Here is a 13,272-nt window from a genome sequence, read left to right on the forward strand (position 1 = left end):
ACTAAGCTTTACATCTTAAAGAATTCTCGTTCATCCCCACAATGGCCATAAAAGTGTGTGTGTGTGCACAAATTTGCTGCCATAGTCCAGTCTAAAGCCACTATTTTTTTTTATATTCATTCAACAAATATTGATCGAGAGCATATCACATGCGCTAAGCATTGTGCCCTATTTATTCTAGTCACAATTATACACACAAGTCCAGAGTCCTTCAGGCAGCGGCCTTTACAAAAATGAATAAATTGCGGTAAAAATCTTTCACTCTTCAATTACACAAAATATCCACGTAGGCCAATTTGAAGGTAGAGGATTTGTTTTAGAAACAGGCATCAAGACTCTGGTGGAGAAATCCAAAGTTTCGTTATGAATAGATGTGAACCAAAACCAAGAAACGGGGACTTCCCTGGTGGCTCAGTGGTTAAGAATCCGGCTGCCAATGCAGGGTACACGGGTTCGAGCCCTGGTCTGGGAAGATCCCACACGCCGCGGAGTAACTAAGCCCGTGCGCCACAACTACTGAGCCTGCGCTCTAGAGCCCATGAGCCACAACTACTGAAGCCCGCGCACCTAGAGCCCATGCTCCGCAACAAGAGAAGCACCGCAATGAGAAGCCCGCGCACCGCAAGGAAGAGTAGCCCCCACTCGCCGCAACTAGAGAAAGCCCGCGTGCAGCAACAAAGACCCAACGCAGCCAAAATAAAAAAAACAAACAAACAAAAAAACCAAGAAATGATTCTCAATACCTTTTACAGCAAAAGCAGAGTTGGTTGCCTATCTGAATGTTCCAATGTCGTTCCATTGATATTCATTTTATTTTTTGAGTATTAATAGCTACTAAAAGAAAATAAAATCAGGGTACAATGAGACCCTTACTGCAGGAGCACTGTAATAATATCCCAATCTGCTGGATACTGTGAGTAAAATCACCAGGCAGCTGAAGAGATGGGGCCATTTTATGTTCAGCTATAGCACACTCAACCTTTGACATGAGATCTGTTTGTGAACCAAGAAATGTTAGCTTAAACCCCAGGGCCTCTTAAACTCTTGACCTCTCTCAAAAATGCTGCAGGATATGTTGAGGCAAATAGGTAAGTTCAAAATAGAAATAAATGCTCCATGAATGCATTTGAACCCTTGACATTGCAGCCCTGTTGGTCAGGGAAGATCTTGCTATTTTCACAGGGAAATCCTTTCTCCCTTGAAATCACTTTGGAGGTAACATTATTTTTTCCTTGTCACTCAAAAATTTTTTTACTTGTCATAAAATAAAGTGAAAAAACTCTGAGCCCAAGTACATAAAAGCCTTAAATGCATGAGCTTTATCATTATCTTTCCTACCATAGTTCTGTTAGTCCTTAAATTTCATGGTGCTGAAAATATCCTTTTTGCATTTCTTTTCTGGATTGTTCCCCCTCTGAGCAATGGTTACCAGAATCTTTTAGAATGACATGTATTTGCTGATTGGATTAAAGCCGAGATAATGGAAGAGATTTTTTTCAAATATCACTGTGACATTCTTAATCTGGGACACAGATGCTCCCACATCTTTTTGCATGTTTGTGTTCAGTGATTACACTAAGAAAAGGTTTCAGAATCTTCCAAATTGTTCAAATTCATCTTCCACACAGTTGGAAGCAGGAAGCCATTAAGATGAAGGCCTTGAAACTTACATGTAATAAACAGGAGGTAAAGGAAGGTAGAAAAGGGAGGGAGGAGCCCAACTTGTTCTTAGTTGATGTTTTCTATATTTCAGCTCTCAAAATTGTCCTTTTGTTTAATTCATTTATTGAAGTAGTTAATGTTTTTTATTATCCCATGCACACAGATAAAAATATTAAAATGCACTTACTAAGTGGAAGATGAAAGATAATTCTCATTTAGGTGGTTACACTACCTTCACTGTAGGTAGTTCTTTTACCTAAAACACCATAAAAAGGCAGTTTATCCACTAGGGAAAAAATGTGCTAAATTTAAAACACAAATAAAACCTCTTGTCCTTCACAGTAATTGTGTCTCTTAACTTTCATCTTTCATCCAACAATGTTTATACACATTTGGTAGGCCATTGGTATTTGAGAAAATGGGAGGAAAATGGTTATTATCGAAATAGAGGTCTTAATGAAAAATATGGTTTCAAATGTTCAAATTATGTTAAAAAAAAGGCAAAAAAAAATCTTATTACAGTAGCACCCTTGTTGCAAGTTGCAACAAATTCAGTCTTTAAAAAACCTTCAGTAATGATAACAAGAAAGATCCTTTGACTGAGTTTATCAGTGAGAGTGATTAATTTGGCATTATAAAAACCTCACTTTTTCCATAACTGTTACTTGGAATCAAAGATGCGCAGGACCTCTGTCTATATTTGAGGTTATACAAAAGCCTTGGTGTGCAGAAAAGTGGAAATTCTTGGGTCCTGCACCCAGAGATTCCAATTCATTAAGTCTGGGGGGTTTGCCTGTGAATCTGCATTTTTAACAAACAGCCCTAGGTGATTCTGATGTTTGTGGTCCAGGGACCATACCTGGAGAAGGGCGGTTCTGTAGCTCTTTTGAGATTGTAACAATGAACACAGCACAGCCCTGCCTGCCATCCTCTGCTTGCACAGCTGTTACTAAATATCCTTCAACAAAGATCTTTAGGGAGATGACTTTCATATAGTTTGATATCTTGAAATACATTCTGAATTATCCTCAATTATGACAAACACCTTTGATTTATTCACTAAAATCCTCCTGAAATTAGTGAACATGCAAGGGCATATCCGGTAACTCTCTTTAACCACACTACACATTTGGCCAGAATCCTCTGGTTAGATAATAGAGGTGGAGCTGCCTATTCACCCAGTTTTGAAATCCAAATGAAATGTTAGAATTCAAATGAAGGGCACTTAGCCTACCACCATTATATATTGGAGAAGAGATTATGTCATTTAAAGCAAATCCTAAAAGACAGTGCCCATACATTAAAAAGATGTGGAAGGGGTAAAGAGAAGGGGTTGAATTTAGACCAAGATCTGGTTATTTTGACAACTGGTATATAGTGTAGTCTGTTTTGCTGAATTTCACCAGCTCCTGCTTCTGTTTATCTTTCTAAATAAATTTAGATGTGTTGATGCAAGCAGAATTTGAGACAGCTTCTGGTGAATTCTAGATTGCCTCTGAGAAGTTTATCCCTCATCACAAACACCTGGAGGTGGGAGAGGAGCCAGAATGCTGCCACACCCACAGAATGGCTTTTCTCTACCTGCATGAATGCTAGACCAGCTCTACAAAGGAGGCTAGACAAGAGCTTACAAATGAGGCACAAGGCAGAGTTCCTATGGGAGCTAACTATTTATTTCCTCCCTCCTTACCCATCTTTCTTCTGTTGGCACCCTGCAGAAGGGAAGGTAAGTGTGGTAGAATGTATTGTTTGTTTACAATTCTTCCTTCTATTCCCTTTACTGTGCCATAGCTTCGCTAGGCAGATTATGCTTCTCTGTCCCATTGACCTTACGCTTGGCCATATGACTTGCTCTGGCCAAGGGAAAATGGGCGGAAGTGATCATGAATGTGTTCTGAGCTGACATATTAAAAGGCACTGCAAATTTCTGCCAGGCTCTTCTTGTACTTCTGTCATCCACCATGAGAAGTGCATGCCCCAGGAAGCTGCTGATTGCAGAATGAGACACATATGGAACAGACCTCAATCTGATTCACAGCCTTAAGCAGAGCTGCCCTAAGTGACCCATAGACACATGAGTGAGAACATAAATGATGTTTTAGTAAGCCACTAAGATTTGAGGGTGGGAGTGTTTCCTATGCAGCAGCATCATAGCCTTAACTGACTAATACAGGAAGGTAACTGCCATTTACTCAGGACTCACTCCTTGCCAAGCACATTAGTTCCTTTAATCTACAAAATTTCCTGCTGAGGTCTGCTAATGCTTCCATCTTTCATGAAACATCTGCCCAGAGAGGGCAAGGACTCACAGCTAACAAGTGGATGAGCCAGAAATTCACATTCACATGTCCAAATGCAATGATTATTCCATGGCTTTTTCCTATCTTCCTGCAGTTTACACCACGGGTGATAGCAACAACAACATAAAAAATAATTTCACTCTTTTATGAAGGGCTTTACAGTTCAATGCTCTTTCATGTATCTTTTTTCATCAATAAGAAAATGTCCAACTACTAATTGGGGTACTTAGTTCTGTTTAGTTCTGCTCTAGATTGAATCATAGCCCATGAGATTTGAAATGGCTAAGTCTTCAGTTCGGAAAGTATTGTGCTTTAGAAACCACAGGAAGGCTTAAAATAGACTGGAATATTCTGAGGTTATAGGTATGAGAGAAAATGTACCAGATAAAAACCAGTTGAGCCAGTGTTTGGAGCTTTTCTTGACCAAAGCAGACAGACTCCATAGAAACTACTCAGGATCCTCCCTGTGAGACCGCTGCAGGAGACAACCACTCAGAAAGCACCACCAGTATTGTTGCTATCCACACTCAGAAGGAATGATATTTTCCAACTCTGGCTGCACATTAAAATCACTTGGAGAACTTAGGAAAAAAAAAAAAATCTGGGCCCTGCTGACAAACTGAATCAGTATTTCTGGGTGAGAGGTTGGGCATGTGTTTTTTGGGGGGGGGGGCAGGGAATTCGTATTTTTTAAAGTTCCCCAGGTGATTCTAATTGGCAGCCAGAGCTGAATCCCACTAAGCTAGAAGATGGGACACAGAAAATATATTTGCTGATTTTTTTTTTTATTTTGGCAGCACAGCACAGCATGCTGGATCTTAGTTCCCCGACCAGGGATGGAACCGGAGCCCCCTGAAGTGGAAGCTCGGAGTCTTAACCACTGAACCACCATGGAAGTCCCTTTGCTGATATTTAACATTAAAAACCAATTCCATTCAATGGCTCACACCTGGAGATTGGAGTGAGCCGTCAGCTTTGTCTTTGAACTACCCACCCACTCCCCTATCATCATTCTTTACCATTTCTCTTTCCTCCATTGAATATTTACTGAATGTATATTTATTTACTGAAATCCATATCTATGTCAATTCCTAAAGTGGTGTTTGACAAGAGCTAGACTGTAAAAGTCTACAGAGTTTGTTAAGGAATTCACTGTTATCTGCTAACAATAGGAGAGATGTCAGTGGCTTCACTAGCCAAATAAATAAATAAAAGCACAGACTGTCATTTGTATTGATTCTATACGTGGTTCATACTCTCCTATGAACATTGTGGAGCACTGACATTCTGGTTTAATTTGCACATTCAAGTTCCCAAGGATTAGCTGTGATTTGCATAGCCCCAGATTGAGACGGGTATGCTAACTTGCTCCTGCATACAGAGACCCCTTGTGGCACTTATCTGATTACCTCCTAGGTTATGTGGGAAACTTTCTATTTCTTTTACAGTAAGACACACAAGTCCCTTACTGCACTGGTGGCAATTGATTTCAATGCATTTGAATGAAAATAATATCTAAGATTTATGGAGTATTTTCTTTTTTTTTGAATTTTTGAATTTTATTTATTTTTTTATACAGCAGGTTCTTATTAGTTATCTATTTTATACATATTAGTGTATACATGTCAATCCCAATCTCCCAATTCATCACACCACCCCCCCCCCCCCGGCCACTTTCCCCTCTTGGTGTCCATACGTTTGTTCTCTACCTCTGTGTCTCTATTTCTGCCCTGCAAACCGGTTCATCTGTACCATTTTTCTAGATTCCACATATATGTGTTAATATACGATATTTGTTTTTCTCTTTCTGACTTACTTCACTCTGTATGACAGTCTCTACAAACGACCCAATTTCGTTCCTTTTTATGGCTGAGTAATATTCCATTGTATATATGTACCACATCTTCTTTATCCATTCGTCTGTTGATGGGCATTTAGATTGATTCCATGACCTGGCTATTCTAAATAGTGCTGCAATGAACATTGGGGTGCATGTGTCTTTCTGAATTATGGTTTTCTCTGGGTATATGCCCAGTAGTGGGATTGCTGGGTCATATGGTAATTCTATTTTTCGTTTTTTAAGGAACCTCCATACTATGGAGTATTTTCTATGTGCCAGGCACTATTAGTGTTCTACATGCATTAACTCATATAATCCTTAACTCTATGAGGTAGATGATTTATTATTCCCATTTTACAGACGAAAAAACTGAGGCACAGAAAAGTTAAGTAAGGTGCCTAAGGTCACACACTTATTAAGTGATAAAGCTGGAATTTGAACCCAGAAAGTCTAGTTCCAGAATCTGGATTCTTAGCCACTAGACTATACCACACCCCCTAGTAGGTAGGGGATTGGTGGAGTACATTTTAGGAGAGGATGTAGAGTAACCGGTAGTCTCATCACTGCTAGTGGAAGTGCAAACTGGTACAACTACAAACAAATTGACAGTATCTGCTAAGGCTGAACATATGCTTACCCTATGACCTAGTAATTCCTGGGTACATACCCCCAAACAGTCCATACTTGTGTTGACGAAAGGACATGAATTTGAATGTTTATAACAGCACTACTTGTAATAACACTCAACTGGAAACTACCCAAATGTCCATCAACAGTGGATAAATTCTAGTGTATTTATACTGCTATGCAGCAATGAGAATAAACAATCTATAACGACACAGAGTAATAAGGAAGGCTCTCACAAACATAATGCTGACTGAAAGGAGTCAGGAAAAAAGAGCACAGGCTGTATGATTCTATTTATATAAAGTTCAAAGGCAGGCAAAAAGAATCTCTGCTATTAGGGGTCAGGCTATTGGTTACCCTTAGGGGGAGAAGTTGTGTCTGGAATGAGTATTTGGGGGAGGGGCCTTCTGGGGTTGTGCGTAAAGTCCTCTTTATTTATTCGAGCCGCAGGGCTTGCAGGATCTTAGTTCCCCGACCAGGGATTGAACCCGTGCCCCCTGCAGTGGAAGCACGGAGTACTAACTACTGGACCGCCAGGGAAGTCCCAAGTCCTCTTTATTGATCTGGGTACTGGCCACAGCACGTGTTTAAGTTTTTAAAGTTCAGTGAGCCGTACACTTAGGCTATATGCACTTTTCTGTATGTATACTATATATCAATCAAAAGTTTGAAAGGGTACTGTGATCAAATATTACCTAGAGTTAGGAGATTTCGTTAAATATTTTAAAATAAATAGTGCATATTTAAGGAAAATAGTCATTCCAGGCAATCAAAGAGTAAGTTTCTGCTATCTCTAGTTCTTCCCTGCTTTCCTACCTCTTATCACAAATGCCAACCTGTTAATAATAGTAAGAGAAAATGATCAACTCAGTCAGGTATATGGAACAGGTTCAGTCTGCTTGCCTCCAGACAGGAGTTCAAAGGCAGGGTGACTAATGAGAGTTGCATGAAAGTATGGTTGGTAGGAGGCATCAGAACAACGGGTCCCTGGCTCACGCCCTTTGCATCTCCTGGAGCACCCACTTCCAGGGGTGTGGAAATAGGTTTCTTTTGTAGAAATCTTCAAGAATGAGGAAATTGAGGTCTAGGGTATGAAGCGACTGACTCCACATGACATTCTGCCGAAGGGCAGTCCCTCTTAGTAGGGACTCAATGGGAGCGGGTGGGAGCGGCTCACCGTAAGAATTCTCACTATCCCTGCACACCTGTGGAATCAACTCATCAGCCACCCCTTACATATTTGAGAGGTACAGCCTAATCCACAATGCCCCATTTATCCACCTTCTGCCTTTGAGAGAGAAAGACTTCATTAACTGTCACAAAGGCAATGCTTTGCCAGGGAAAGCACTAACTTCTGTTTGCTTTAAGAAGCATGCCTATAAAAATCTTTCATCACTACAGATGCCTTCAGCCAAGTTCTTTCCGGTAAGTTTCACAGGGAAGAACTTTTGAGTCTAGATCAAAAATTATAATCAAAACAGCCACAAAATTCACTTCTGTTATCAGGCAAGACAATGGTTCCCCTCCTTGTCCCAGCCCATGAATCTGGCCACCTTACCAGGTTTTCTTTCTCTTCCTCTGTGCATGGCACAGAATTATGGATAATTAAATATGAGATAACTTTGGCAAATACTTTTCTTACAATTCTGATTATTCTCAGGGGTAAAATCATATTTAAAGGAACTAGGTTAATTTAATTACTGAATTCACTCATCAATCATTTAGTGAATTTGCTTCCAGGTCTGATTTCCACTTGCATTTTATTTATTTATTTTTTTTAAATTTATTTTTTGGCTGCGTCGGGTCGTCGTTGCTGCGCACGGGCTTCCTCTAGTTGTGGCGAGCGGGAGCTACCCTTCGCTGCGGTGCGCGGGCTTCTCATTGCAATGGCTTCTCTTGGGCCGAGCATAGGCCCTAGAGTACACTGGCTTCAGTAGTTGTGGCACGTGGGTTCAGTAGTTGTGGTGCACGGGCTTAGTTGCTCCACGGCATGTGGGATCTTCCCGGACCAGGGCTCGAACCTGTGTCCCCTGCATTGGCAGGTGGATTCTTAACCACTGCGCCACCATGGAAGTCCTCCAGCTCCATTTTAAATCTCCAGCTATTTTCAGAATCAGATTTATTCCCCCCTCATTCTCCCCATCACCGCTCCCACTCCCGCCCTCTCTCTCCATTATAGACTCGACACTACTCACCTGAAGTCTTTCTTTCCCACAAGGGCTTAGTGGGACTGAAGCTCAGAATTCCAACATGGCTTCTGTGGTGGGAAGAATTTCAAAGACTTCCCTGTAGATGGGTCTGGATATTTAAATATTGTAAAAAGGCCTCCATTCCCTTCTGAACTACTGCTTGGGGACACTGCTCACCACCTCATTCCAGGTGTGTCCTTGGGTTGGAAGTGAGAACAGTCACCAACTTTCAAAGCCTTTTCAATGCCCTTAAGACAACAGAGTTGAGGCTTCCAACTCCCATCATTTCTGCAGACTCGATTTACTAAGGAGATACCAGGGGGCATGAAGCATCTGTAATAGGGAAGAACCTCTTTAGTTAATCACTAAAGGGGAGTTGCCTATAAGCTTAAATTATGCATAATGGCCCATCTCTGGGAACCCTGCCCCCCAGGTAATGAGCATTAAGCTAAAATACCTTTGCTCAGCTCACAGTAAACATCCTGACCAGGGCCACCTGGGAACAGCTGCAGGAAGAAAGAAATTAACACATCCCCTCTGGAGTCTGGCCAGAACCAGGATTTTACCACCTCCCTTTTTAGTATAAAAGAAGCGTGAATTCCAACTTGGGGAAGGTGGTTCTTTGGGACTCTAGTCCATCATCTTCTCAGTCTGCTGGCTTTCTTGAATAAACTCACTATTCCTTGCCCCAGCAACTCATCTCTCCATTCACTGGCCTGTCATGCGGTGACATGAGCGTCGGTAACAGGTCCTCATGAAGCACGGTGTCCTAGCTGAGTCCCTAACCAAGAGTCAGTGTCAGCAGAACCACCAGGCTACAAATACCTGCCATCCTGGTCTTACCTGAGTTGATCTGAGGTGTTTTCATTTGGGGGCCAAAAGAGGAGGAAAGACCCCTGGAGAGAGGGGTGAGGGAAGACAAATTCTTGGCCTGGTGTCTGCCCTGTGTCTGATCTGATGAGAGCTCTGAGACCCCAAAAAGGGAAGGGTCAGGGCCTAATGGCTGAAAGGGTTCCATTCATCAGAGGTTGGGCCCAAGAAGGGGTTACGTGATTACTATGCAGAGGAGATAAAATATGAAAAAAATAATTACTCAAGATAAAGTAAAAAAAAAAAAAAAAAGGGGTTACGCTCTCCAGCCCTACTCTGCCAGAGACCATCACATAGCATTGGCACCATAGGGCCTTAGAGTGGGCACTAATGGAGAATGGCAGTTCATAGAAGAGAAATAGGTGGCTACCTGGCAACTGTCAGAACTAGGTACTTAATAAGGACAGCTTAGAAGAACGTGGGTAAGTATTTTCTTGAATACCTGTAAGGCACTTGCCCTGTGAAGTCCCAGGGATATCAGAGGGATTTCTTAGGGGTAGTTGTATGGTCAGGCCACTCAAGATGGCTGTTCTCTCTCTCTCTCTCTCTTTTTTTTGGCTGCGCCGCGCGGCATGTGGAATCTTAGTTCCCTGACCAGGGATAGAACCTGTGCCCCCTGCATTGGAAGTGCAGAGTCCTAACCACTGGACCGCCAGGGAAGTCCCCAAGTGGCTGTTCTCTTGCTCTCTGTACACCCCTGCCCGACCAAGGCCAGCTTCAGCTACACCCTACTCACAGGACTGACCCTCCTACGTACATGCCCCAGGCCCCAGCTAATGATAACTTATCCAAGGGGCGGTGAGGGGCGTGCCCCTCTACTGGTTTCCCTGGTAACTAATGAGCCCACCTGAGGTCAATTCCTGAATAACTGGTAATTCCTCCCCCCTCCCCCCGCCCCCAGCCCAGGAGCGAAGCCTGCCGCCATGTCCTGCCCGCGGGCCGCCGCACACGGTGAGGTGTCGCTCCAGGACCTTGCTTCAGACAGGTAAGCTCCCCCATCCGTTAAACCATGGTGTCTCTTGCTGACCCCGCCGGGCCCTTTCTTCCGTCTTGAAGCTGGGCAAGCGCCGGCCTTGTACGCCTGCGGGGTGCAGCCTAACAGCGGGCAGAGCTGCCAGGAGACCGAGGAAACTCCCGTGAGCGCCGCGATGTCGGGAAATACGGGACGGGGAACGGAAAGCCGCGGGGGCCGCCTACTACCACGTGGCGCCCGAAAGTTGTGTGGGTGATCTCGGGGCGGCTTCCACTAGTTTGGGGGGTCCTGTGGTGGCCGTCCTTGCTGACTGGGGCTGCCGAGAGATCTGGACAACAGTGGCCTCCAATAGCTCTGCTATCGTATCAAAGTGAGCCTTTTGTAATTGGTTAAGCTAGCTTTCTAGAAGGGATTGGTATTTCTCTTGTGCCTTTGGGATGTAAATGATCCACCTGGGCTCTCTGGCACGTTAATCTTCTGTGATCTCTAGGAGTAAAGGAGAAGAAAGAGCTTTTAGGTAAACTCTGGAAATAATCGTGTTATAACTGGTAATTCCCCGGCGCCACCGCGCGCCTCCCCCCAGCCCCGTGTCCATGTCCTGCCCGCCGGCCGCCGCACACAGTGGGGTGTCGCTCCAGGACCTTGCTTCAGACAGGTAAGCTCCCCCGTCCATTAAACCATGATGTCTCCGTCGCCGACTCTGGGCCCTTTCTTTGGTCTTGTAGCTGGGCAAGTACAGGCCTTGTAGGCCTGCGGGGTGCAGCCCAATTGGTAGAGCCAGCGGGGAGACCGAGGAAGCTCCTGTGAGCGCCGAGATGTCAGGAAATAAGGACGCGCAACGGAAAGTTGCAGGGGCGTCACCTAGCATGAGGGGCCTGAAAGTTCCAGGGGTGATCCTGAAAGTTGCAGGGGAAGTCCCGGGGTGGCCGTCCGCTAGTATGTGGGGCCCTAGGGTGGCTGGCCTTGATGAATGGGGCTGCCAAGACAGTACCGAGGACTCATAGTCACCCCAAGGCCATGGCGGAGATATTGGCGCCATTACGGTGGGAAAACGAAGTGGCCGCAGCTGTGGGCTGGCAGGTGCGTTTTATACCGAGAAAGGCCACGGAGGCTGAGCTAACAGCTGAGGTGAAGGTTGACTTGAACGCTGATTCTTTCTCCTCTGAAACTGAGGCATGTGCATGTGAGTGACTGATAACGTGTTATTGCCTGTTACTGTTGTTTAAACTGAATTGGCTTTTTAGAAACTGAAAAAAAAAAAACCCTGAAAATGTCCACGATGGGACTCTTTTGACATTCTAAAACTGGTTTTTGCATATGCCCTTAGAGGAAGTTAGCTTTCTAGAAGGAATTGGTATTTCTCTTCCTGTGCCTTTGCGATGTAAATGATCCACCTGGGCTCTCTGGCACGTTAATCTTCTGTGATCACTAAGAGTAACGGAGAAGAAAGAGCTTTTAGGTAAACTCTCTGGAAATAATCGTGTTATAACTGGTAATTCCCCGGCGCCACCGCGCGCCTTCCCCCAGCCCCGGGAGGAAGCCTGCCGCCATGTCCTGCCCGCCTGCCCGCCGGCCGCCGCACACAGTGGGGTGTCGCTCCAGGACCTTGCTTCAGACAGGTAAGCTCCCCCGTCCATTAAACCATGATGTCTCTGTTGCTGACTCTGGGCCCTTTCTTTGGTCTTGAGGCTGGGCAAGTACAGGCCTTGTAGGCCTGCGGGGTGCAGCCCAACAGTAGTGTAGGGCTAAGAGTCCTTAACAGGGCATAAATGTTGATATGAAATCATTTGTTGACGTAAGCCACTGAGATTTTGGAGTCAATTTTTGTTGCAGCATAACCTAGCCTATCCTGACTGGTACAGGGATTCAGTAGCCCATTAGCACATTAAAGGACAGGAGAAGTTTTTCAGTAAAGACATCTGCTTGATGTTATTTAATCCTATGGGACCATGGCGCATGTGGGGAGTGAGGGCTTGCATCCTGGCCCACCTTGAGTCTACCTCCTGCCACCTCCTCACCTCCCCCGATGAGTTCTTGACCGCCCCCTCTCCTCCATCCACTGGAGCCCCAGCCTTGCCTGGCCTCCCCTCTCCGCCCTGTGAGCACTGCCACCCTCTACCCTGGCAGCGTCCAGGTAGCACTGCGGGAAAGAGGTGGAGTGGTGTGGGTAGGATAGGATAGGGGTTCGGGGGGACGAGGCCCATGTCCTACCTGACACAAGTGCCAGGAACGTTGCAGTGGGGGTCTGGGTTGGACATGTGTCCCACATGGAGTCTCGAGTGGGGCATGCCAGGCTGTCCTCACCCTGGGCTGGCAGCGCCACAGTGGGTTCAGGAGACATCTTGGCAAGTGTGAGCCTCTAGCCCATCTCTGATCCAGGTATGGAAGTTGCAGTCCTTTGAGGGTTGGCCATCTGCCATGGGTTGGGACGGTGGGCTGTGGGAAGGGGGATTGACTTCCTGACTGGGGCGGGGACCCCGCACAGGAGCCCAGTGGCTGGTGGGAGGGGGAACTTGGCAGCTAGCAGACCACGTGCACCTCATCACAGAATGGGATCCTCAGGTGCCTGTGAGGATTCGGTGTGATGTTAAATAGGAACTAAGAGAGAGGAAGGGGAAGTGGGAGGGGAGGGAGAGGGGGAGGAAAGAAAGAGAGCAGAGGCAAGGAAATATTTTATATTTTAGGACCTTAACGGCACTCTTTTCCTGCTTTTTGAACAAGTGGCCCCGCATTTTTATTTTGCACTAGGCCTGACAAATTATGTAGCCACCCTAGCCTACAGAATATATTTTCAATAGTTACAACGAAAGG

Source organism: Eubalaena glacialis, chromosome X, assembly GCF_028564815.1.
Source record: "Eubalaena glacialis isolate mEubGla1 chromosome X, mEubGla1.1.hap2.+ XY, whole genome shotgun sequence".
NCBI lineage: Eukaryota > Metazoa > Chordata > Mammalia > Artiodactyla > Balaenidae > Eubalaena > Eubalaena glacialis.